Source organism: Nicotiana sylvestris, chromosome 2, assembly GCF_000393655.2.
Source record: "Nicotiana sylvestris chromosome 2, ASM39365v2, whole genome shotgun sequence".
NCBI lineage: Eukaryota > Viridiplantae > Streptophyta > Magnoliopsida > Solanales > Solanaceae > Nicotiana > Nicotiana sylvestris.
The window spans coordinates 22,607,836-22,635,160 of NC_091058.1; the positions used below are offsets into that span (position 1 = coordinate 22,607,836).

The 27,325-nt window shown below is 39.9% G+C and overlaps 1 long non-coding RNA gene across 2 annotated transcripts; it reads left to right on the top strand.

Annotated features, from left to right (window-relative positions):
* Nucleotides 1–570: 570 nt before the first annotated feature.
* On the top strand, nucleotides 571–27,142 carry LOC104235373 (uncharacterized). 2 transcript variants are annotated; one of them, XR_011405260.1, is made up of 3 exons: nucleotides 571–884; nucleotides 25,830–25,896; nucleotides 26,847–27,142. It is a non-coding gene; the product is annotated as an uncharacterized lncRNA (long non-coding RNA). The 2 variants fall into 2 exon arrangements; XR_713170.2 differs by lacking the exon at nucleotides 25,830–25,896 and having other exon boundaries at nucleotides 577–884.
* Nucleotides 27,143–27,325: the final 183 nt, after the last annotated feature.

A 27,325-nucleotide genomic window follows, 5' to 3' on the forward strand; every position in this document is an offset into this window, starting at 1 on the left:
AAAAAAAATTTACCTTTTACTTATAAAAGTAATTTTATTCTTCTAAATAATGTTTAATATATATATATATATATATATATATGTGTGTGTGTGTGTGTGTGCGCGCGCGCGCGCGTGTGCATATTATGTAAATTAATTAATTGTTGCATATAATGCTAAATTCTAGAATATTATTCATCATTAAAACATAACGATAATAAATAAATAAACAAATACTATATGTTTCAAGAAATATAGCAATGCACAAATAAAAAAAACTTAGTATTTTATTATTCTAAGGATTTAAAATCCTATTAGTTTAAACCTCACGTCTTGTGGAAGACTTTCAGGTACTCTTAATTAAAAAAAAAATTAATTTGGAGTTCCAATGCTAAATTGGAGTCTCACGTAACATTTTAAGGATTAGTATTTCTTTCCCTCTTCCTAAACAATACTTAGTGTATGTATTTTTATTTTCATTTAAAAAAAACACACACTTTAAAGAGACAAAATTTTGTAGTTATCTCACGTGCACATTGGGTCATGGGTTGTTGGGGGTTAAATTACTCTTTACACTTCTTTAGGTCTTTTAAAGTATAAATTTTTTGGGACCTCTAGAACATTCTGAACATTGTTTTCATCTTTACTTCTACAAGGGCTAAAATCAATCACCGTTTTCTTCTCTTCTTCTTTTGTTCTTTACCTTTGTGCTTCACTTTTCTTCTTTAATAGTTCTCATCACTGTTTAAGAATGACAAGCAGTACAAATCTTGCTGACGATTGGAAGGGAAGAGACACCGTTAAAGAAAAGGGAATGGATTTTTTTGCTGCAGATGGTGATTTCGACGAGATGATAGTTGAAACCATCAAGTACTACAAATGGGAGCGTTTCGTACAATCTCCAGGTGATTTCTGTCCAGAACTTGTTTTAGAATTATATGCGAATCTTAACAAGGACAAGAATGAATCTATAGTTAGAGGAACAACAGTAAATTTCTCATATGAAAGTATCAATGATGTTTTTGGTTTAGAAACGGTGAATGATGACTCAATTGATGATTAAAACACCTAATTGGGAAGTAGTGGAAGAGAAATTGTGTCCATTTGGGGCTAATTGGAAATTCTGTGCTTATGGTTCTAGAAAACATTTAAAGGGAAGAAATGTTAGTTATTGTGATAGACCATGGGTTTCATTGATCAGTAGCAGATTGAGTCCAATATCAAAATAACCTAGTGGTATTGGTATCTAGAGTGTCACGACCCTAAACGGACCCGGTTGTGATGACGCTTGTCGTGAAACTAGGCCAACCGACACAAACCCCCAACACCAACCAACCAAGTATAATAAGTCATTTAAAGACATTAATAATCTAAAATCCCATAGAATAAAGTAGGAAAAAATAGTGCGGAAACCAAAACACAGCCCGACTGTCACGACCCCAACTCGCCCTCCGTGAACTATCGTGATGACACTTAGTCTCCACGAATAGGTAAGCCTAACAAATGCGGAAAAAGAAAACAATTGCGGAAAGAAAATAATTAAAAACTGAGATAAAAAAGAAAATAGTGTTTAAAATGCCATCTGGCATGTAACAGTACAAAATCTCAACCTAACACTCCCAAAATCCGGAACCCCATGAATCACAAGCTAAGAGTATATATAAAAATCTCTAACTCCAGAAATATCTATCAAAAAGGAAAATACAAAACGACTATACTAGTACTGAGAATAGAAAGAGACTCTTCGGTCTGCGGACGTGGCAGATATACATTGAAGTGTCTATGAAAGCGCCTTTGCCTAAAATGTGATAAGACGGTGTGGAAGTACCTAGATCTGCACATGAAAAACATGCGCAGAAAGAGCATGAGTATACCACATCGATACTCATTACGTGTCAAGCCTAACCTCGGTCGGGTAGTGACGAGGAAAGTCAGGGTCCTACTGAGATTAAATGAAATATAAGGTAAAATAGTGTAGAATGAGACAGGATAACTAAACGCAATAGTAAGAAGTAACACATAATAGAAAGAACAGCAACAACTATAATAGAGAAAAAAAATCACGGGAAAAGAGTACAATTCAACTTAGAAATAACAACCAGGGATCTGCCAGGATACCGTCTTGTTGTCCCAATATACATATCCAGTGGATCTCCCGGGATATTGTCCCGTAGTCCAACTCATAATGCGCGGGGATCTACCGGAATCCCGATCCGTAGTCCCAAATGTAAATACCCAGTACTGGGGGAATCTACTGGGTGCAGTCCCGTAGTTCTAATATAAAAATGTAGGGGATCTCCAGGAATACCAATCCGTAGTCTCAAACTAAACATGCAGGGGGATCTCCCGGGATACCGTCCCGTAGTCCCAAAGTAAACATACAGCATCAACAAGAAGAATACATAGTTCAGTTCAAATTCCATACCAAGGTAAAACATGTATTTCTAGCCTATCATGCTGCACATAATCCAAATAAGGCAGTTTGAGCAAGTAAAGCAATTAAGTCAATTAGACATGCTTTTCTAAGCTAACAACAGGTTTAAATTGCAAGTAGTATAACAGGAAAAGAAATATAGTTAAAAATTACTTAAAGAAAATCGAATTTTTAACAATTAGCACAAGTACGCACTCGTCACCTCACGTACAAAGCATTTCAAATATCAATAATATCAAATCCTAAGGGGAGTTCCCCCACACAAGGTTAGACAAGCCACTTACCTCGAATCGGCTCAATAATCAACCCGAAATCACGTTCTTGCCACGAGTACTCGACTTCAAATGGCCCAAATCTATTCAATTAGATTGCATAATGTAAATAACACTTCAAGTAACTATTTCTACTAATAAATTCTAAGCTAATACGCGAAATTAGGTAAAATGACCAAAATGCTCCGGGCCCACATCTCAGAATCAGGTAAAATTTATATTTTCAATATCCTCATACTCTTACGAGTCTAACCATACAAAAATTATCCAAATCCAATATCAAATTCCCAATCAAAACTCAAAATTTAAGTCTAAGAACTTTCCCCCAATTTTCATCAAAATTCCGAAATTAAATGATGAATTCATGTTTAGATTAATGGGTTACAAGCAAAAAAGGAGTTAAGAATCGTTACCCAATCGATATCTCTAAAAATCCTCAAAACCTCGCTCAAATCCGAGCTCCCAAGCTCTAGTTTTCACAAAAATGGCTAAACCCTCAATTTTTGAACTTAAACATTCTGCCAAGGTACTCCTTCTTCACGAACGCAGAAGGACCCTCGCGTTCGCAAAGTACAACTTCGCTTGTGTTCAGCTTTCCTTCATCGCGAACGCGATGCACGATTTCCTCCTTCTACGCGAACGCAGAACTACCCTCGCGAACGCGTAGGTATAAGACCTCCCAGCTTCGCGAATGCGGGAGCACCTTTTTGAACGCGAAGCATTAAACTTCCCTCAGGCCCAGCTCCTCTTCGCGAACGCGAAGAAGGAAACCAGAATTGGGTTGCTGCAATTTTCTGCAATTTTTCAAGTTCCATAATGACCCGTTGAGCATCCGAAATACACCAGAGGCTCCCGGGATCTCAACCAAACATGCCAACCAATCCTAAAACTGTCACGCCCTCACGACCGACGCTCAACCGAGTAAACCCGACTGAGCAAGCCTGTTAGGTTTCATTCTACCCAAAGTAATTCATGAATAAAAAGGAGATGAACTCCATTAATCATACTTTTGTAAATATTTCATTAACAACTTCCATTTTGTTTTCATTAGCCATTTCAACCATAATATCCAAAATATCACAATTTTTATAAATATGAAGGAAAACATATTTGGCGAATACCAATATTTCTAATTTAATTTCCAATACCAAACACGACCTACAACCTGTCTACGGAGCCTTTAAATATAACTGAAGAGTAATATGGAAATGCTGGCAACAAGGCTCCGACTATACCTCAAAATACAAAGTACATGATAAACAATGGTACAAGACTCCGAAATAAAGTGGGACTCACCAAGTCAGCTGAAAGGAAGATGCGTCACTAGCTGCGACCAACACTACCTGCTATGGAACCAACTACATCCATTTAAAGACGTAGCGCCCCCGGCTAAAGGAACGTTAGTGCTATCGAATAGCACTAGTATGTATGACTAAACACCATCAACAAAGCTTTGAACAATCACCACATCATCAAATACAAATAAGGGATCACATAGCTTTCACACAATTTCCATAGCTTTAAGTTGGGACATTTCATATTGTTGCACCATCATTCACAATACCATCGCCTTCTTGCAGGGAGTCCGATCTCGGCCCGATCGGCTAAGCCATCTCATTTGAAACGTATACCTCAATCACAATTTTATTTTCACTTTCCGATTTCAATATCAGTACAATACTACCATGTGTGCAGCATAGCATCCGATCATGGCCCGATCGGCTAAGCCGTCTTACTAAGACGTTTCCATTTTTCCATCAATCATCTCCTTTCAAGTTTATATTACGCATATTAATTCATCGGCACTTGGGGCCACAATTATCACATCATACTTGGCACTATGCCACATTTCATAATTCGAGCTCTTTTCCCCCACATTTCACATCAATATTAATTTCAACAACAAGTCATTCAATCCAAGATGTCAAGTACACATGAGAGGAAATCATGAATCATTGGCATATACAATATTTCAGAAATCATACACCTCAAGTTCATTGGCAGTGGAACTTTAAACACAAAGGATTCTTCCAAAAAGGAGGGGACACACCAAACCACAATAGAAACACACATCAAAGTCATAAACAAGAAATTACACCAATTTTATTCTTTGAATAACTTTTTTCCAATCACGACAATATACAATCACATCAGAGCATGTAACAACTCGGATCACTTGGATGTACTTATAAGGCAAAATATTATCTCAAACAGCCACTTATGGGCATAAATTGTGTACAAAGCCTTTAGGACACTTTATTATTGAAGTCATTTATGGAAAGTAGATTCAAGGCTCATTTCATAATCAGTTTCATATTTTCTCATGTCATAGGCATCACCAGGCACAATTATAACTCAAGTTCTCGGCACGTTGGCCACACTCTATTTTCCAAGTTCATTTGATTTATTTCAAACATCTTTATACATAGAGGATTTCACATAGTTTGGCATAACAATCTCAATTTAAACTTAACTTGGAATCTAGGCATTTTAGCACATAGTTCACATTCTTCACATATCCTCAATTTACCAAGAATAACATATTGAACACATTGAGATATGCCTTTCACATATATTCTTGCAACATCATTTCACTTGACATAACAAGTGCTACATTTATAAATTTTTCAAACTTACACATTTATATGGACGCCATGGGAGCTCAATTTCTAAGAAGAGGGGGTTTTGGCCATACATACCTTGTTTAAGCTTTCCTTAAGTTTCTACAATCCACCAACACCTCTAGTAATAAAAATCTATAAGGAGATAGCGGGAATTGATTAATAATTAGAAAGATTACCCATGGTATAACTCTCTTAGGAATTTCATCAAACACATAACATGTGAAGTAGTCTACAAGGTCTGAAAATGGAAATTCCTTCTTCCCTCAACCAATTTTAAAAGGAACTACCCAAATTAGTTCTTTAATATCACATACTATGACTTAGTCCCATATGCATGACCTATTTCTAATCCCAACAACATATTTGAACCCTTAACCTCTTGCATGAAATCTTGGAAGAAGGACTTACCCGGATGGAGGACAATCAAGTGGTTATCTTCCTTGATTCTTGAAAACTTGAGCAAGATTTGGGTGATTATGAAGCTAGGATCCTTCTTTATCTTTCTATATGCTCTCAACTCTATCTAAAATCAGTAGAAAAATGACCCCAAATGAAGCCGCTAAGCCTATTTATCAAAATGGGGTCGGGTTATAAAAATAGAAAAATAAGCCTCCGAAATCGGGTCTGCGGTCGCATAATGGACCGTAAAATAGGAATGTGGGTCGCAAAATGCATCGCGGAACTGGTGCCCAGAAATGGGCTACACTGGATAGGTCTGCGGCCATTTTGCGATCGTATAACCACTTCTGCGATCGCTGAATTGGCCGCAGAATGGGATTTTGTCAATTTTTGGTAATTTGATCATAACTTTGTGTAGTAATGTCCAAATGACGAACGATTTGAAGCGTTGGAAACTAGACTCGAAGATATTTAATTTTATAGGTTGTTCATCGTATAAAACCTTATATATATTTAGATATGCTCGTTCAAAGAGTGGACTTACGCGAACTCATTTGGAATTTTAGCCTATTATGAAAATTTTCAATTTGACTTAGACTTAGGCGTCCCATTAGACGCCACATTACTTATAATATGACTTAATACACTTATTTACCAAATACAATTGATGCCTATCATGTTAATAGCATATAAAATATTATAATTAGCCTACATGGCACCAAGAAATCCTAAATTACTTAGTGAAATTTTTCGGGGTCTTACAAAAACATCATTCAAACTTGTTCCAATTTTTGTAACGCTCAAAACAACACCAAAACACTAATTTAACATAGGATTCAAGACTAAGAACTCCAAAAACTCTCAAATACGCTTTCGATCAAAAAGTCTATCAAAATCTCGCCCGAATGACCTGAAATTTTGCAAGCACGTCACATTCGACACTACAGAGCTATTCCAACTTCCGAAATTCCATTCCGGGCCCGAAATCAAAATCTCACTATCGAACCGGAAACTTCAAAAATTCAACTTTCGGCGTTTCAAGCCTAAATAAGCTACGGACCTCCAAAACACAATCCGAACATGCCCCTAAGCCCGAAATCACCCAACAGAGCTAACGGAACCGGCAAAATTTCATTCCGAGGCCGTCTTCATACTGCTCCGACTACGGTCCAAATTCTAAAGCCTAAGCACTCATTTAGGGACTAAGTGTCCCAACTCCGAAACTCAAAACCAAACATCCACGGCGAATCAAAATAGCAGAAACCAACACGGGGAAAGTAGTTAATAGGGGATCAGGGCGTTAATTCTTAAAACGACCGATCGAGTCATTATATCCTTCTACACTTAAGCATTCGTTTGTCCTCGAACGAGCACAGAGACATACCTGAAGTAGTGAAAAGATGAGGGTTACTTCTGCGCGTATCCTACTCAGTCTCCCAGGTCGCCTCCTCGACCGGCTGACCCCGCCACTTAACCTTCACTGATGCAATGTTCTTTGACCTTAGCTTCTAAACCTGCCTGTCCAATATTGTCACTAGCTTCTCAACATAAGATAGATCCTTGTCCAACTGGACTGAACTGAAATCCAACACGTGCGACAGATCACCGTGATACCTCCGGGGCATCGAAGCATGAAATACCGGATGAACTCTTGCCAAGGTGGGAGGTAAATCAAGCTCATAAGTAACCTCCCCAACACGCCTCAATATCTCAAAAGGGCCAATAAACTTCGGACTCAACTTCCCTTTCTTCCCAAATATCATAACGCCCTTCATAGGCGAAACCCGAAGCAGAACCCACTCTCCAACCATATAGGAAACATCACGAACCTTCCGGTCCGCGTAACTCTTATGTCTGGACTGGGTTGTACGGAGTCTATCCTGAATCACCTTAACCTTCTCCAAAGCATTCTGAACCAAGTTTGTGCCCAATAATCTAGCCTCACCCGGCTCAAACCAACCCACTAGGGATCTACACTGCCTACCATATAAAGCCTCATACGGTGCCATCTGAATGCTAGACTAATATCTGTTATTGTAGGCAAACTCCGCCAATAGCAAGAACTGATCCCAAGACCCTCCAAACTCAATCACACACACACAAAGTATATCCTCAAGAATCTTAATAGTGCACTCGGATTGTCCGTAGGTTTGAGGGTGAAATGTTGTACTCAACTCCACCCGCTTACCCAACTCATGCTGTACGACCCTCCAGAACAGTGATGTGAACTGAGTGCCTCTATCTGAAATGATGGATACTGGAATACCATGCATACAAACAATCTCCCAGATATAAATCTCTGCTAGGCGTTCCAAAGAATAGGTGGTACATATAGGAATGAAGTGTGCAGACTTGGTCAGCCGATCCACAATCACCCAAATGGCATCGAACTTCCTCAAAGTCTGTGGGAGCCCAACTACAAAGTCCATGGTGATCCGCTCCCACTTCCACTCCGGAATCTCTATCTGCTGAAGCAACCCACCCGGTCTCCGTTGCTCATACTTCACCTGCTGACAATTGACGCACTGCGTTACAAACCCAACTATATCTTTCTTCATTCGCCTCCACCAATAGTGTTGCCTTAAATCCTGGTACATCTTCACGGCACCCGGATGAATGGAATACCGCGAATTATGGGCCTCCTCTAGGATCAACTCCCGAAGCCCATCAACATTGGGTATACAAATCCGATCTTGCATCCTCAATACCCCATCATCACCAATAGTCACATCTCTGTTATCAAACTGACGCTTCCTGATACGATCAAATAAGGAAGACCGAGAAACCACGCAAGCTAGAACCCGACTAGGCTCCGAAAGATCCAATCTCACAAATTGGCTGGCTAAGGCTTGAACATCCATTGCCATGGGACTCTCCGTTGTTGGTAAATAAATTAAACTCCGCAAACTCTCTGCCCGGTGACTCAAAAAATCAGCCACCACATTGGCCTTGCCCGGGTGATACAAAATACTGATATCATACTCCTTTAACAGCTCTAACCACCTCCTCTGACGCAAATTAAGATCCTTATGCTTGAACAAATGCTGTAAACTCCGGTGATCAGTATAAATCTCACAAGGCACACCATACAAATAATGACGCCAGATCTTTAGGGCGTGAACAATAGCAGCTAGCTCGAGATCATGGATAGGATAATTCTTCTCATGTACTTTCAACTGTTTGGACGCGTAGGCAATAACCCTACTGTCCTGCATCAAAACCATTCTAAGGCCAATCCTCGAGGCATCACAATAGATGGTATAGGACCCCGAACCCGTAGGCAATATCAAAACTGGGGATGTAGTCAAAGCTTTCTTAAGATTCTGAAAGCTCGCCTCACACTCTTCCGTCCACTGGAACGGAGCACTCTTCTAGGTCAACCTGGTCATAGGGGCTGCAATCGATGAAAACCCCTCAATAAAACGATGATAATAACCCGCCAAGCCAAGAAAACTGCGGATCTCTGTATCTGAGGATGGTCTGGGCCAACTCTGCACTGCCTCTACTTTCTTTGAATCCACCTGAATACCCTCACTCAATACCACGTGGCCCAAGAATTCCACGGAATCCAACCAAAATTTACATTTCGAGAAATTAACATATAACTTCTTTTCCCTCAAAGTCTGGAGCACAGTCCTCAGGTGATGCTCATGATCTTCTCGACTCCGGGAACACACCAAAATATCATCAATAAAGACAATGAAGAACGAGTCAAGATATGTCCGGAACACACTATGCATAGAATGCATAAAGGCTGATGGGGCATTGGTCAACCCAAATGACATAACAAGGAACTCGTAATGACCATACCAAGTCCTAAAAGCAGTCTTCGGGATATCTTGCTCCCGAATCTTCAACTGATAGTAACATGAGCACAAGTCAATCTTAGAAAACACTCGTGCGCCCTAAAGCTGGTCAAACAGATCATCAATACGAGGCAAAGGATAACGGTTCTTCACTGTAACTTTGTTCAACTGGCGATAATCAATGCACATACATATAGAACCATTCTTCTTCTTTACAAATAAGACAAGAGCACCCCAAGGTGATACACTGGGCCTAATAAAACCCTTATCAAGCAATTCCTGTAACTGATCCTTCAACTTAGGAGGAGCCATACGATATGGAGGAATAGAAATGGGCTGAGTGCTCGGCATAAGGTCAATGCCAAAATCAATGCTCTATCGGGCGGCATGCCCAGAAGGTCAACTGGAAACACATCAGAAAAATCATGTACTACTGGTACTGAATCAACTAAAGGGGTATCAATACTGACATCTCTCACATAAGCTAGATATACATCACACCCTTTCTCAACCATTCACTGAGAATTAAGGAAAGAAATAACTCTAGTGGGAGTGTGATATAAAGCACCCCTACACTCAACACGCGGAACACATGGCATAGCCAGCGTTACGGTTTTGGCGTGACAATCAAGAATAGAATAATGGGGCGATAACCAGTCCATGCCTAAGTTAATATCAAAATCTACCATGTTGAGCAATAATAAATCGGCTCTGGTCTCAAAACCACTAAGAGCAACCAAACACGACCGATAAACGCGGTCCACAACAAGAGAATCTCCCACAGGAGTAGAAACATAAATAGGGGAACTAAAAAAATCCTGAGGTACACCTAAATGCAGAGTAAAAATAAGAAGACACATAAGAATAAGTGGAGCCTGGATCGAATAGAACAGATGCATCTCTGTGACAGACCAAGACAATACCTGTGATGATAGAATCAGAGGCAACAACCTCGGTACGGGTAGGAAGGGCATAGTATCTGTCCTGGCCTTCCCCTCTAGGGTGATCTCTACCTCCCCGACCTCCACCTCTAGCTGGCTGAGCAGGTGGGCTAGCAACTAGAGCTGTAACCTTAGCCTGAGAACTCTGCGGGCACGCTGTAGGTGAGAAGTTTGTGGAAGTGTACCGCTCCTAAGTTTGGGGAAATCCCTCACCATATGATGTGTGTCACCACACTTAAAACAAGCTCTGGGAGGATGTGGTGGCTGTGATTGGCTTGGGCCAGGTCTACTGGATTGACCACTGAAAGCACCCCGCGTAGGAGGCGCACTAGATACTGGAGGTGCATAATAAGGCTCATGAGGCCTAGGAGGAGCTGGAATACCACTGGCTTCTGGAAGAGCTGAATGAACGGGGCGACTCATATAACCCCCACCATGACGACCTGCAGCTGGGGCACGGGCACCAGAATAATGGCCCGACTCTCGAGACCTCTTGGCCTCCCTCTCCTCTTTATCCCTAGCATGCATACCCTCAATTCTCCTAGCAATGGTCACGATCTGCTGATAAGAAATATCCATCTCCAACTCACGAGCCATGCTAGAACGGATGCTAGGAATAAGCCCCTTAATAAATCGGTGAACCCTCTTACGAACAGTAGAAACCAAGGCTGGGGCATGTCTAGCCAAGCTAGTGTAACAGACAGTATACTCCGAGACAGCCATAGTACCTTGGAGAAAATGCTCAAACTCTACGCGCCACGCGTCCCTGAGGAACATACTCCTCTGGAACATATCTGAAAACTGAGTCCAAGTCAAGAAGCAGCCTCATCCAGACTGTCTAACTCATAGGTGCGCCACCACTCATAGGCGGCTCCTCAAAGCTGGAAAGCAGTGAAGGAAACCCCGCTCGATCTTGATATACCCATGGTACGGAGAATACGGTAGCACTCATTTAGAAATCCCAGAGCATCATCCGATGCTAGACCACTGAATGAATGAGGCTTGTACTTCTTGAACCTCTCAAGCCTCAGCTGCTCGTCCTCAGAAACCGTTGCCCTGTCCTCGGGCTGATTTCGGATTGCAGGCTATACATGAATAATCTCTGGGACCTACTCAACATGAACTTGCTGCTCAGGAGTGTGGGCGATGGGAGTCTTTGCTCCTCCCCCGGCCTGAGATGTAGCTGCAGCAAGGGGAAACAACCCTACCTGAGCCAAAGTAGTGTACATGCTCATAAATCGTGCCAGAGTCTCCTGAAGTGCTGGAGTAGTAGTAGCAGTAGGCGTATCAGGTGCTTGGACTCCAGTTGGAACTACTGGTGGTACCTCGGTGGCAGCTCGTGTAGGTGCTCTGGCTGCACCACGTGAGCTTCCTCGGCCTCTACCCCAGCCCCGGTCTTTGATGGCTGCATTAGGGGGCTCGAGTGTCTGATCGTCTCTGGTAGCACGTGTCCTCACCATCTGTGAGAGAATAGAAGAACAGAAGTTTAGAATTGTGATGAACAGATTCGCACGACAAGAATTCAAGAATATGAAGTTTTCCTAAAGGTTTTGCAGCCTCCCGAGGATAAATACAAACGTCTCCATACCGATATGCGAGACTCTACTAAACTTGCTCATGACTCGTGAGACCTATGTAACCTAGGCTCTGATACCAACTTGTCACGACCCTAAACGGACCCAATCGTGATGACACCTGTCATGAAACTAGGCCAGCCAACAAAAACCCAACACCAACCAAGCAAGTATAATAAGTCATTTAAAGATATTAATAAGCTAAAATCCCATAGAATAAAGTAGGATATGCGGAAACCAAAACACAGCCCGATATCGGGATGTAACTAGTCATGAGCATCTACAACTCATGTAGGAATATGAAAAGGCAACATAGTTTTATATAAGGCTATTACAAAGCGAAATAACAATAGGAAGGAGATGCACTGGGCAGCGAACGCCAAGAAGCTACCTAGTCAACTCTGGAAAGCCTGCTGGAAGACAATCAACACTCGCTAGCGTGACCCGAGACTCCTGGATCTGCACACAAGGTGCATGGAGTAATGTGAGTACGCCAATTCAGTAAGCAATAAAAGTAAAGGCAGCTGAGCAGTAAGAAAACACGTAAACCACAGAATAATGCTACAATAAAATAGTATAAATCCTGAACAATGCAGTAAAACAGTAAAAACTCGTAAAAACATCTCAGTTCAGTAAAACCCTTTTAAAACATCTTTTAGTAGTTCAAACGAGTGATGAAAACAGTGAAAAAAAGGAAAGAAACATAAACAGCCTCTCGGGTAAAATAACAACAGAACCAGCCCCTCGGGCTACTTCACAATCACTCGTATCAGCTCCCTCGGGAAATATCACATCTCACACTAGGTACCCGTGCTCACTGGGGGTGTCCAGACTCCGGAGGGGCTCCTACAGCCCAAGCTCTATCACAAGCCACCTCATGGCATAACAAAATTAGGCCCTCGGCCTCTCATATATCACAATCAGTACACATGTTGCGGCGCGCAACCCGATCCATAATAATCCTCACAATACAGGTCCTCGGCCTCACTTAGTCAGAATCTCTCAAGCCCCTTGGGCAACAGTAAAACATGATGCTCAGCCCAAAATATCATTTAGAAATATCAAAAATGGAGTAAATTTGGCTGAGTTATGAAAACAGTAGAATACAGCATGACTGAGTACAATTATGAAGTAAAAACAGTGAGGAATAGCATTAAAAAGCCCCTAAGGGTCCAAAGCAGTTGGCATGAGGCCCAAATATGACATTCAGCCCAAAACATAATAATACTTTTCAAAACACAATGATATCAAGTAGTTTTAAATCACATATGCGACTTACTAGTCATACGGGATGGACCAAGTCACAATCCCCAACGCTGCATGACCCCATACTCATCATCTAACGTGTATGTCACCTCAAAGTAGCACAACGATGTGAAATCCGGGGTTTCATACCCTCAGGAAAACATTTACAATCATTACTTACCTCAATCCGGACCAAATTCTAGCCCACAATGCCTTTGCCTCTCGACTCGGCCTCTGTATGCTCCAAATCTATCCAAAAACAGATTTATACCATCAAAATATGCTAAGGGAACAAAGCCCACTCGAAAACGACCAATTTACATCAAAAATCACGAAATTGGCCAAACCCGACCCCCTGTCCCACGCCTTGGATTCCGATAAAAATCAAATAACTAGAACCCTTACACTCTCACGAGTTCGCACACATAAAAAATACATCAAAATTCGACCACAAATGACCCCTCAAATCCTCAAATCAAAATTTCAAATTCCAAGCCCTAACTTTCAAATTTTAGGCTTTAAATTCCACAAATTTTATGTTTAATTAGGTGGAAATCATAATAGGATCGAGTATTAAGTCCATAAATCTTACTTCCAAGTGTTTCCCTTTGATTCCCTCTTCAATTCTTCTCAAAAATCTCCAAAATCGGTCAAAAATGGTGAAAGTTAGACCCAAAATCGCGAAGGCTATTTAAACATTCTGCCTAGGTGACCCTTTCCTTCTTCGTGAACCCAGTCAACGCCTCGCATTCGGGAAGCACAAAATCCATTGACCACTTAAATCCTTCTTCACGAACGCGACATCCTAAACGCGAACGCGAAGCTTCAGCTCCTCAACCCATCACGAATGTGACCTCTAGCTCGCGAACGCGAAGCAAAAATGAACCTAGACCCCAGCTACTCCCATTTACTCTACTCGAGCGCGGGAAACTCATCGCGTTCGCGATGAACACAAAACCTAACCCTTCGCGAACACGAGAACACATCGCGAATGCGAAGGCCAAACTTCTTGCCTCACACCACATCCCTTCACGAACGCGAAGGCCAAATGTCTGCAACACCAACAGGATAATAAGGATAACTACAACTAAAACAGAAACAGAAACAAGCACCAGGAATACCACTCTTCTCAAATAAAATAACCGAGGATCTCTTAGTACCCTCAATACATGTCAGGGATCTCTTGGTATCCCGAGGATCTCTTGGTATCCTTAATATATGCTAGGAATCTCTTGGTATCCCGGGGGATCTCTCGGTATCCCGCACCTCAACTCAAATCATAAATACGTACAGGGAATCTCCCGGGATGTCATCTTGTAGTCCCAAAGTAAAACACACAACAACAATACAAGGAATACTCAATTAAGCTAAATTTCGTACCAAGTAAAACAGGTTAATTCTAACCTAACATGCTTCACATAATACAATTACGACAGTTTAAGCAATAAAGCAATTAAGGAAATTAAACATACTTTTCTAAGCTAACAACAGATTTAAATTTCAAGTAGAATAAGCAGGAAAGAAAAACACAATTAAAGCTGTCACACCTCCTTTTTCGCCCGCGTCGTCGCGAAGGGGGACGCGGAAGGGAGTTTTTTCCAATTAAAGGACAATCAAAATGGGATTTATTTATTTATTTCAGAGTCGCCACTTGGGAGATTTATAGTATCCCAAGTCACCGGTGAATCCCGAATCGAGGAAAAGAATGACTCTGTTTAACAGTCTGCGCACCAGAAATCCGGATAAGGAATTCTGTTAACCTGGGAGAAGGTGTTAGGCATTCCCGAGTTCCGTGGTTCTAGCACGGTCGCTCAACTGTCATATTCGGCTTGATTATCTGATATAATACATGTTGAACTTATGTGCGAATTTTAACTCTTAACCGCTTTTATCATTATTATTATTTTTTATCGAGAATTGCAACCTCATGAAAATATATCTCGAACCACGTCACAGTCAATGTACCCGTGGTCGTCGACACACTTCAACTCCGTTGAGATTTGGATTTGGGTCACATAAATGTGCACCCGGGTTTAGGAAAATAACATTATCAAATACGCGCCTAAAGACTAACGCGTTATTATTATTTTGGGTAGGGTCGTGAAATTGGCTAAACGGCTCGTCCCTAAATCTAAGTATTTTAAAACAAATAATTATTGAGGGCCCCACAATTTTGTATTTATTTTGGCGAAGCACGCCTCATTTATTTTAAGGATATCCTAAAGTGACTACATTTCTATTAAATTCGTCTCTAAAATAAAAGAGAAAAAATCCTAATTAATTACATGCTTAAAAAAAGCGTAACATATTAAATGCTAGATTAAGACAAATGTTAACGGAAAGGAATATTACTAAAATTGAAATTATAAATAAAATACGGAATCGACAAATAATATATTCAAAAGAAACTAATTATCCTATAACTAGATTAAACTCGCATTGTTAGATGACTTGAACCGTTGGAATTAATTATTTACAACTATTTGAAACTAGAATCAATCTTAATTACTAATGCATATTCGAAAGTTTATTAAATTTAAACATTAACTCGTCTTGTTTGAACTCAAATCATGCCATAATGCCTAATTCGCGAAATTAATTTAAATTCATGCTTTAACTAAATTTAGCTACATGTTCACGATTAACCTAATGTTGACAATATTAAAACCTTCATAGCTAGTGAACTTAATCAGTTTTGCCAAGCCGATTCACTAAAGACCAACTTATGTTATTTTCCTCTTATTCCAATTATTAAACAGTTTGACAGTAATGAGCATGCTTAAATATATACTACCTAATAATCAAGTTAAAGCAAAGTATTATTTAATACATTACTACAAGATGCCTAGTTATGCAAAGCGACAAAAATTTACAGAATAATAATACATGAAATAGCCTAAATACAATTAGTAAAAGAAACAAATAAAAAGCTAAATTAAAACTTCAAAGTTCCATTATTCATATGTATTCATGCTTTCACATTTCAGCTTACAATATGCCAAAGTTACAGTTGTGTACCTGGTATTGCCAATACAAGAAGAAGAAGAAGGTCAGCAAAGTAGTATGTAACACAGCAACAGCAATAATAACCAGCAACAACCAGCAAACGGAACACCCAGTGATAGATTTGAAAACCAAAATAAAAATCCAGCAATAACCGGTGAAGTAGTAGCAAATAACCAACCAAATTCAAGGAACAAACCACATGAAAATCCAGAAACACCAACAATAATCAACGAGCAAAAACAAAGTGATTTTTTTTTAGATTGAAAGACCAGTTAATATTTAACCCTTAATTCTCTCTTAATGTTCAGAAAATTCTTTCTTTTAAACTCTCTTCAAATTCGAATCCTCAAAAATCTTTTAATATTTCTGAATTCTTCTCCTCTCTCAGCCAATCCCCCCTTCTATTTGTGTCCAGCTCCCCCTTATTTATTTACAAACTTGAAGAATTTAAAATTAAATCCTACCATCTTCTACCACCCCCCTTTAACTTCCCACTATTTAATGTTTTGTCCCCCACTATATTAAACAAATATATTAGTTCCCACTAACACATATTTTTTCTTTATTTAATTCCATTATTCCCCATTATCGCATACTTTGTCTCCCACTATATTAAACAATGTATTAATTTCCCACCATTATGTCTTGTCCCCCACTACATATTATTTTATGCATTATTTTAATATATCAACGCTTAGTGGACAGAACACTCAGATTAAATAATTGTTCAAATTTTCAATTCCAAAAATACCCCTATGAAATTACTGAAATTACCATTTTACCCCTGAAAAATACTGCAATTTACCATTCTACCCCCATCAGCTATAACCAATTCACCTAATCATTTTTGACCAAAATACAGCAGCTATAACCAATTCCTAATCAAATTTAATCAACAAATTTAAACTAGAAACTCAGATTATGTCAAATATCATCAAAATAAAGACTAAGGATTCAGGGAACCAAACCATATGATGAACAATAAAGAAACAACTGAAATCATTTTCTGAACAACATTTTTAACAACAAACATACTTTCAGATTCAATAACAGTAACAGATTGAACATAACAAACAAGTAGATTCAAATCAATAAACTCAATAATCAATTGAACTTCAAATTAAATCTAACAACATTACAACCAAGATAAAGGATTCAAGTGATTAAACTAACACACTTCTATATTAAAACTAAACAAGAACAAATGAATAAAAACAAATTGAAGAAATAATCAAGAAATGATAAACAACGAACAAGAAAAGAATCAAACATATGCTGATTTCGGATCCGAGAATATCAAACAAAATACAGATAGAAATGAAACTTAAACCAACTAACCGGAAATGACCGCAACGGAACAGAAACTCAGACAGCAACCTCGACGTACCGGATCTCGACTCAACGAAAACCGACCTTCTCTTTTAACCTCGACTAACTAAGAAGGACAAACGATGACCTCGACGGATTGAACCTGAAGAACGACAAGACAGTAGCTGAGTTTCCAGGGGTGGCTGGGCGACGGACGAGTGAGTTGGGTTGCTCGACTAGTGGTCGCTTGGTATGAGGAGATGAAGCAGCAGCAATGGTTGCTGTACATAGAGCGACGGACTGTTTGGTTGCTTGGTGGAGCTCGTTTCTAGACTGGAGGTCGACGGACTGGTGAAGACGAAGAAACAACAACCATGGTTGTTGGTCGTTCATGGTGGAGCTGGGGTGGTGACGGCGAGACAGCAGCTGAAGACGAAGCAGATGCAGCAGCGGCCATGGTAGGTCATTGAAGACGAAGCAACGAAGGACGATGGGGAGCGGCAGTTCGTAATAGTGGTCGATGTTGTCGTGCAACGATGGGAGATGGTCGTCGTCTGGGCGTAATGGTGTTGAGAGGGAAACCATGGGATGTGAGGAGGAGGCTGGAACTGGAGCTTGGGACGAGGGGAAGGGGGGGTGGTTTGGAGAAGAAGAAGAAGAGAGAGGGGCGGGTAGCTTTAGGTTAGGGTTTTTTAAAAAATGAAAAATGAAAAAATGGAAGAAGGGGGTTTGGGATTAGTTTGGGCTATGGGGCGGACTGGGTCGGGTCGACCCAGTGGGGTTATTTGGTTTGGGCATGGTTGATTTAAATTAAAAGGTGGCCCAATTCCGATTTTCTTTATATTTTTTTTGCTCTCTTTTATTTTACTTTCTAATTAATAAAACTAAAATTCTAAATTAAGTTATAAACTAAATTAACTTATCAAAAATACTAATTAATTCCTAGCAACAATTATCATACATAATTAAACACCAATTAAAATAAAATTGCACAATTTGCTATTGAGTGCTAAAAATGCAAACGATGCATATTTTTCTAATTTTCATTCTTGTAAAACAAACTTAATTACTTCTAATTGTAGAATTAAATCCTAAATACAAATGCGACATATTTTTGTATTTTTTATTAATTTAACAAATAAACATGCATGGACAAATACAAATAATTTATCAAAAATTCCACGAAAATTCTCAAAATTGCACACAAAGGAAAATTATTTTATTTTGAATTTTTTTGGGAGTAATTCTCATATAGGGCAAAAATCACGTGCTTACAGCTGCCCCTCTTTGTCCGAAAACACGAAGAGTTTTCGTGCAAAGATAAAGTGAGCGATTTTTGCCCATCCGAGTACTCCGTGTGAAGCATTTTTTGAAAAAGATTTAACTGAACCTTTGCTTCAAAGTTTTCCTACATATCACTGGCTAGAAGGGAATCAGGTTAATGTAGTTCGGAAAGTTTTGGTAGCTGGGACTACCATGGGACTGCAATGTTACTGCTGTTATTACTGCTTGCCGACCTCCTTATTACACCATGCTGAAAGAAAACAAGAAGCTGGACTAAACTATAGTCTATGAATTACAAAATCTTATCTAGATCTCCAGTCATGCTCTTGTATCTCTTGTTGCTTCGATGTCTCGGTGACTCCTCTGGTATTTCTTGTCTTGTATTTTCCCTTGATTGCCGATCTCGAACTGCTTATGTCCTTCTCGGGAGATTCGCATTATTTTTCCATCGAGTCTTGGATTTCCTTCTTCTGCTGGGGATTCTTGTTGTTTACTGCAGGGGATTTCGATTGTATTCCTCTGCTTTACTGACTTCAAACTTCCATGTATTCCTCTGTTATATGGGCGGGCTCCCAACTTCAAAACTTGAAATTTAACAAACTGAAATGTATTCCTCTGTTATATGGGCGGGCTCCCAACTTCTTCAACTTGAAATGTAAAGACTGAAATGTATTCCTCTGTTATATGGGCGGGCTCCCAACTTCAAAACTTGAATGTATTCCTTTGTTATATGGGCGGGCTCCCAACTTCAAAACTTGAAATTTAAAGACTGAAATGTATTCCTCTGTTATATGGGCGGGCTCCCAACTTCAAAACTTTGAAAATAAATCGCGATTCTGTTCTTCAGGGGGCTCCTGACCTTAACAACAACTTCGAAAATAAATCGCCATTCCTTTCTTCAGGCGGGCGAGATTTCAACAACTTTGAAAAATAAATCGCCATTCTGTTCTTCAAGGGGCTTCTGACCTCGACAACAACTTTAAAAATAATACGCCATTTTGTTCTTCAGGGGGGCTCTTGACCTCAACAACTTAAAATAAATCGTCATTCTGTTCTTCAGGGGGGCTCCTAACCTTATCAACAACTTCGAAAATAAATTGTCATTCCTTTCTTCAGGCGGGCGAGATTTGAACAACTTCGAAAAATAAATCGTCATTCTGTTCTTCAGTGGGGGCTCCTGACCTCAACAACTTTGAAAATAAATCGCCATTCCTTTCTTCAGGCGGGCGAGATTTCAACAACTTCGAAAAATAAATCGTCATTCTGTTCTTCAGGGGGGCTCCTGACCTCGACAACAACTTTAAAAATAAAACGCCATTATGTCCTTCAGGGGGGCTTCTGACCTCGACAACAACTTTAAAAATAAAACACCATTTTGTTCTTCAGGGGGGCTCCTAACCTCAACAACCATTTTCCTTCTAATTTGAATTATCTTTCCTCAAAACTACTTACCTCAAAACTTGTACTGTCTACTCTGCGGACTGCTGGGGATAACATTTTTTCAAAAATATGTTATCTTACTCCTTCAAAGACTACTTCCCTCAAGACTGATGTTTCATTCTTCTGCAAACCGTTTCCTTTTTGCAAAACTGGTCTTCCTCTTTTTTTCTCTTCTTTTTTTTTCTTTTCTAAAAAATTTCTTTCTTTAGTTTTTTTTTTATTTTATTATTTCTTTTTTTTTGTTATCTTCTTCCTTCGAAGACTACCTTCCTTAAAACTCATGTTATCTTCCTCTTGACATTTCTTTCTTTAAAACTTGTTTTGCCTTCTCACGAAAAACTGCTAGGGATACCGCTTTTCACCAAACTTGTGTTATACTTCCCGAAAAATTTCGAAATGAACGAAAATTTTCTGCCCCAGTTTGACAATCTTTCTTGTGGTGTATCTTTCCGTCATTGGTAGCATACCCTGTCCTTGCTTCAAATCAAAGAAAATTTGGTCAGTTTAAAACGTGGTGGTTGGTTGCGATACTCCTGCTGGGGATGCCATCAACCATTCTCCATCTATGCGTTGTCTGTCCATCTTGAAGCTTGGGCTGATACCTTCCGACCTTCTTGATGATTCCTTATTCCCAAACCTCTTAACCATTTTCTCAGTCTCCTTATCTGACCTCATGTATTTTCATGACAGCTGATTTCACTTGAAGATCTTGCATGTTCATTGATTAACCACTTTCTTTGTTTATTCGTGTCATTGAAAACAACCTTTTCTGCTGGGGATATCCCTCTTCTTTTGTGGCATAGCTCGGAAACTGGCATTTCCCCGACCTTTTAGTCTCATATGAATTTCCCAAATCATTCCCATTGCTCTCCACGTTGTTCTTTCTTGATTTGTCCACGGGCTTTGGCCTTGAGATCTATAACCTTTGATTTCGCCGAGGATATCCCTCTTGACATTCGTCCATCCTTTTGTCAATTCCCTCTTGCTGGGGATATCTTTCTTGACACTGGCCTCGTGCTTGTTCCTTGCTAACTTACCACTTGGATGTACTAGTCAGATCTCATCTTGCATAATTGGAAAGCTGATGGTAGATTTTGAAGTCATTTCTCACTTGTTCTGACCAAACAGACTCTACTGGGGAATTTTTCTATGAAAGGAGAAAGATAAAAAGGAACAGAATAAACGACAAAGGAAAGAGATGACTATCTAACGAGGAAACTATAAAATAAAAACCTATCAAATGTGGATACCAACTCTAATGGTCATGGCATGCACATATGGCCTATCCTCCGTCGTTAATTGCCTTTCATAACTTTCGTCTGGTGATTTCCATCTGGTTCTCAATATTTATTTGACTTGTAGTGCCCGAAGGGTTTTCACTGCCAAGCCTCTCTCATTTTGGTTTTTCTCTCAGTTTTCATCGCCTTATGGTGCTCGTGAAGATTTTCACCGATAAGACTCTCTTATTTTATTACTTTCTGTCGGGGATTAGAGTGTTATTCTCGACTTCCATTTGCATGACTTGGCATCTTTTGAAGAATGGTCAAAAGGTCTTTCTTTGGACCGTAACATGGGGTTTTGGATAGGGCTAGAAAGAAAGGGTATTAGCGGCTCAAAACGAATCAATTTGGGTTCAAAATTTACAACCTTCAGAACCAGATTTCTTTGCATCAAACACAACTTCTGCCCCAGTTTCTTGCTTGTGGATTTTTTGATTTTTTTGTTACACTATGTTACACTATGCACACTATGACCGAGCCGTGAAGCGCCTACGTATCCTCTTTGAGGAATCAGGTCAAACGTAGTTCCCAATTCCTCTTTTTTCATTTATTTATTGATTTCTTTTCTTTGCTTTCTCTTTCTCCTTTCTCCTTTCTCTTTTGTCGTTTTTCTGTTGTTTTCTCTTCCTTTTTTTTATTTTTCTTTTTCTTTATCTTTTTTTTCTTCCACGTTTGTGTTTCTAACCTTTGCTACTGATTCCGAACGAGGGATATGAAAGAAAATAAATAAGGCTCAAAAGAGGTAACGAAGGATAAAGTGTTTAGGTAGCAGAACAAAATTCCTTCGTCATTCCAGTCTTCAAAACATGCCAAGTGCAAACAACACAATTAAACAAAGATTTGTAGCCTCTTCTGATAGTGCTGGACTTGACAATTATATTCACACATTTGCTTTTTCATTTGTCATCTCTAAAGCACCGTTGGGGAACACTCTCACTCTCATTATCATGAACGACCCTCATGTCAATTTGGCGAATCTTGCCTTTAACGGTTTTCTTTATGTTTTACTTGCCCCAGTTCCACATACTCGAGCTCCAAATAATCTCAAACCGTCCTTATTTCCTTTAAATGTTCCGATCACCTCCCAATGGTTTTATGATTAACTTTTAAGATTAGGCCCAAACTGCGTGCGCATGTCATGTCACTAGAATTGGCGTTTGAACAAGGACAAAATAAAAAGAACTAAACAAAGAAGATGACTGGAGGTAACAAAAGACCGGAATTTGCATTAGACAAGCGGTGAAATGGTTCGTATAACAAAACAAGCAAAACAACTGGGGTACAACCTGGGAACAAACCTAAAACGAACCTAGACAACACTAAACGAGTTACTACGAAAAATAAACTAGGCAAAATAAAAGGATAGAAAGGTTTGAATCATAAGACAATATCCGGATTACAACCCTGAAAATAACCCGGACAACAGAAATGACAACAAAATAAACCACCAAGACTCATCTCCAGCTAGCCAAGAGATGAAGTGTCTTTAAAATTACCAAGCACGACATCTTAACCACTGGGTTCCCCATCAATATTGCCAAAACCATTAATAACTTCAATATCATTAACTTCAGTCAGCAAGCTCCCAAGAGGATTCTCAAACTCCGTGCCACCAGGCATCTTCCCCACAAAGTGTTCATCATGATGTGCAGGTAAATGATTTTGCACGATATTCTGGGTGTCACTATCTTGGATCACAATCAGATTTTCCTGGATCATCCTCTCTATTTCTCTTTTCAAATCCCAACAACTTTCAACATTGTGCGCCTGGGCATTGGAATGGTATTCACACCTTTTAGAAGGGTCAAAGCTTCTTGCACGTGGGTCCACATGATGTGGAGGAATAGATGCAATCATGTCATGATGCTTTAACTTCTCACATAAGCTTTCATAGGACTCTACTATTGGTGTAAAATTATCTTTCAACCTCCGTTCCCCTTTATACCTCTGGCTTGGATGTGGGTTATAGGGCACCTGAAAGTTTTGTGGAGGCTTCTGGAGATTTTGTGATGCTCGTGCTCGCCTTCTGGGGTGTTTTGGTGGCTGGGCAACATACTGAGGTGGAACAACAGAGTGTTGTGGGTTCTGAGGGGGATAATAATGCTCAGGGGATTCATGGAAAACTTGAGGAGGCTCCTCATACCTTCGAGATGTTCTCCTGGGACCTCTTCTTGACCCTGATGTCATCATGATTTCTTCAATCTTCTCATTTGTGTCGCTAAAATTATCAGACTCAACCCGGACAACGTGAGTTGCGTCTTTAAAAACCGCTTGACTTATAATTTTGCCCGTCTTAAGACCACTCTCTATCATTTCTCCCATTTTGATTGCTTCCGAGAAGGATTTGCCAACTGCGGACATCATGTTTTGAAAGTAATCTGGCTCTTGCGCTTGAAGGAAGACAGTTATTAGCTCGTGGTCATCCATGGGTGGCTTAACTCGAGCTGCTTGCTCTCTCCATTTAATGGCATATTCCCTGAAACTTTCACTTGGTTTCTTCTTCAGGTTTGAAAGGGAAATGCGGTCTGGGGCAATGTCGATGCTGTATTGGAACTGTTTGACAAATGCTTGTGCCATGTCGTCCCAGACATACCAGCGAGACGTGTCTTGATCCATAAACCATTCGGAGGCTACTCCCGTAAGGCTTTCCACAAAATAAGCCATCAACAATTCTTCATTTCTTCCCGCACCTCTCAGTTGATTGCAATACCTTTTCAGGTGGGCTATGGGATCTCCATGTCCATCGTACTTTTCAAATTTGGGAGTCTTGAAACCAGGCGGCAAGTGGACATCAGGGAACATACATAGATCTTTGAAGGCAACACTCTTTTGACATGTCGACCCTTGTATGTTTATCAACCATTGTTCTAAGCTTTTCACTCTTTGCGTCATTTCTTTCTGTACCACCTTTCGGGCAGGCTTCTCAATCTTTGCAGGAAGATCAAACGAGTACGAGTGGTACTCATGAGAGTGGTGCTGTTCTTGTTGTGTCGCAAATTGTGACTCATGTCGAGGCTGTTCTTGACCACTGGCCCATGCTTGACACATTCCGGTTGATAGGTGAGATTTTGATCTGGGAGTCGGAATGGAATTCCGAGAGTTGTTGTAGCTTTGTTATGTCATTTGTGATGTGTGTGCAAAATTTCAGGTTATTCGGACATCATTTGGTCGGGTTTTTGATCGAAAGTGTATTTTCAAAAGTTCATAAAACTTGGATTGGAGGTTGATTCATGATTTTAGCGTTGTTTGATGTGATTTGAGGCCTCGAGCAAGTCCGTAATGTATTTTGGGACTGGTTGGTATTATTGGTCGGGGTCCCGGGGGCCTCGGGTGTGTTTCGGATGCCCAACGGGTCATTTTTGGAAGATTTTTGCCGTTTTGAGCATAAATGTAATGATCTAAAGGTTCATTTTTAGTTCTAGAGATCCAAATTTGATTTCGAGACTTCCAGAATTTAAATCATGAATTATAGGACTGATCTGGAAATTTTGGTTTAATTTCATCAAGTCGCGATTGGGTTTTTGACGTGAAATGTGAGTTAATTGTTTAACGAGCGAAATGGGTATTGAACTGGGAAAACGAGCTCCGAATTAAGTTTCAATTGAAGGGTTGTGTTTGTATTATTATTTGTGACTCATAGGAACAAGAATCGTCTAATTACGAGTTCGTATGATGGAGTTAGAGCCATTTTAGTAAAAACATGGTTGTGCTGCAAATTTCACATAAAGCTGCTGTATTTTCTGCAGCAGTGAACAGTAACCGCGCGCGTGAATAGTGAACCGTGAACAGTACTTCCGAAATATTAACATTTCATCCGCGAACCCAACCCATTTTTCCACCATTTTTGAGCAACCTTGAGAGCTTTTGGACGGGAATTGAAGGGGTTTTGACGGGAAGTGATTGGAGGTAAGTCCTATGAACTAAATACATGATTATATTGTGCAATCATCCTTGAAATTCATGAAAATATAGCCAAATTGTAAGAAAATAGGGCTTGAAATTGAAATTCTAAATTAGGGATTTGAGGGGTCAAATGGACTCCGATTCTTGTGAAATTGGTATGTATAGACTCGTGGTGATATAAGGAACATTTTGATGTAAAAATTTCTGGATTTTGAGAAGTGGGCCCGGGGGCTCGGATTTTGCTAATTTCGGGATTTTCGACATTTTTCGAGTCTTTTCGATTGGGTTATATTTCCTTAGCCTATTGTAACGTATTCGTTGTGGTTTTGACTAGATTCGACGCGCGAAGAGGTCGGTTCAAGAGGAAAGGGCATTGCGGACTAGTCTACGGTCGGTTAGAGGTGAGTAATAGATGTAAATGCTGTTCTGAGGGTTTGAAACCCCGAACTTTCACATCGTAACGCTATATTGAGGCATGACACCCACTCCATGGCGAGTGCGGGGTCGGATACTATTGGGGATTGTGACTTGGTCTATCCCGTGTGATGTTTATACTATACTGGTGATTGATACACATACTTCATTGATATTACAGGGCATGATGCCATGTTTGGGGCCTTGTGCCGATTTGTAAATTCTTCGAGGATTGATATTACTGCTTAGCATGATTTGCATATCATTTAATTTCAGTCCAAGGTTTTAAATATTGTTTTGCAAACTCAACCATAATTCTAAGTGTTGAAAACTTAAATGATATTTTTAAATGTATTCCGGGCTGGGAACTTCTGTTTTGTAAATGCCCAAGGGGCTTATTATATTATTTTCTGGACTGATTATAAAGTGACTTGAAACAGTGGTAACAATGACACTGTGTGATATACTTGAAACAGTGGTAACAATGACACTGTGTGATATACTTGAAATAGTGGTAACAATGACACTGGATGATATACTTGAACAGTGGTAACAATGGCACTGTATGATATAAATTGGTCAGGTAACAATGGCTGACCGGTCAGGTAACAATGACTGACCAAGATATTGCGCTTGGGATGTAGGAGCCCCTCCGGAGTCTGTACACACCCCCAGTGAGCGCCGTTGACGATAAATAAATATGGATGGCTCGGGCTGCACGCCGCAGTGGGTACTGGAATGTACCATCATATGCATTGCATTATATTCATGTATTTGTATCTATACTGTTGTTTAGCTGCTCGGTTCCATACATTGCTGTATATTTGGATTTTAGCTTACTTTGTGTATTTACTGGGTTTTCTTATCTTCGGACTGTAGTTACTTTATTACTCACTAGGTCGGAGTACTCACTTTACTCCTTGCACCTTGTGTGCAGATCCAGGGCAATATCAGGCAGAGTAGATCCAGTTGATCAATGGATCCAGCATTTTGGGGAATATCAAGGAAGCTGTACGGCGTTCGCAGCATTGATTTCTTCCCTCCTATCCTATCTTTTTTTTATTTCCGCATTATTAGACTTTGGATACACTATGTATTAGGATGATATTCTGTACTCTAGAGGCTCAGATTCGTGACGTCGGGTCCTAGTGAGATTATGTTGTGTATTTTGTTAAACTCTTCAGTACTTTGATCTTAAATTAATTGATATTTCCATCAGCTATTTTTGATAAATTGGGTTAAGTGTTGAATAATGGTCGGGCTTGCCTAGTAGTGTGTTGGGCGCCATCATGACTGAGATTTGGGTCGTGACATATGCGCCACAAAATTTTCATTTTTGGCTTGTTCCCTTCCCCGTTTCCTATTATACTATTTCTTGCCTTAATTGCTACTTGCTCATAATTGCTTCCATGTCTT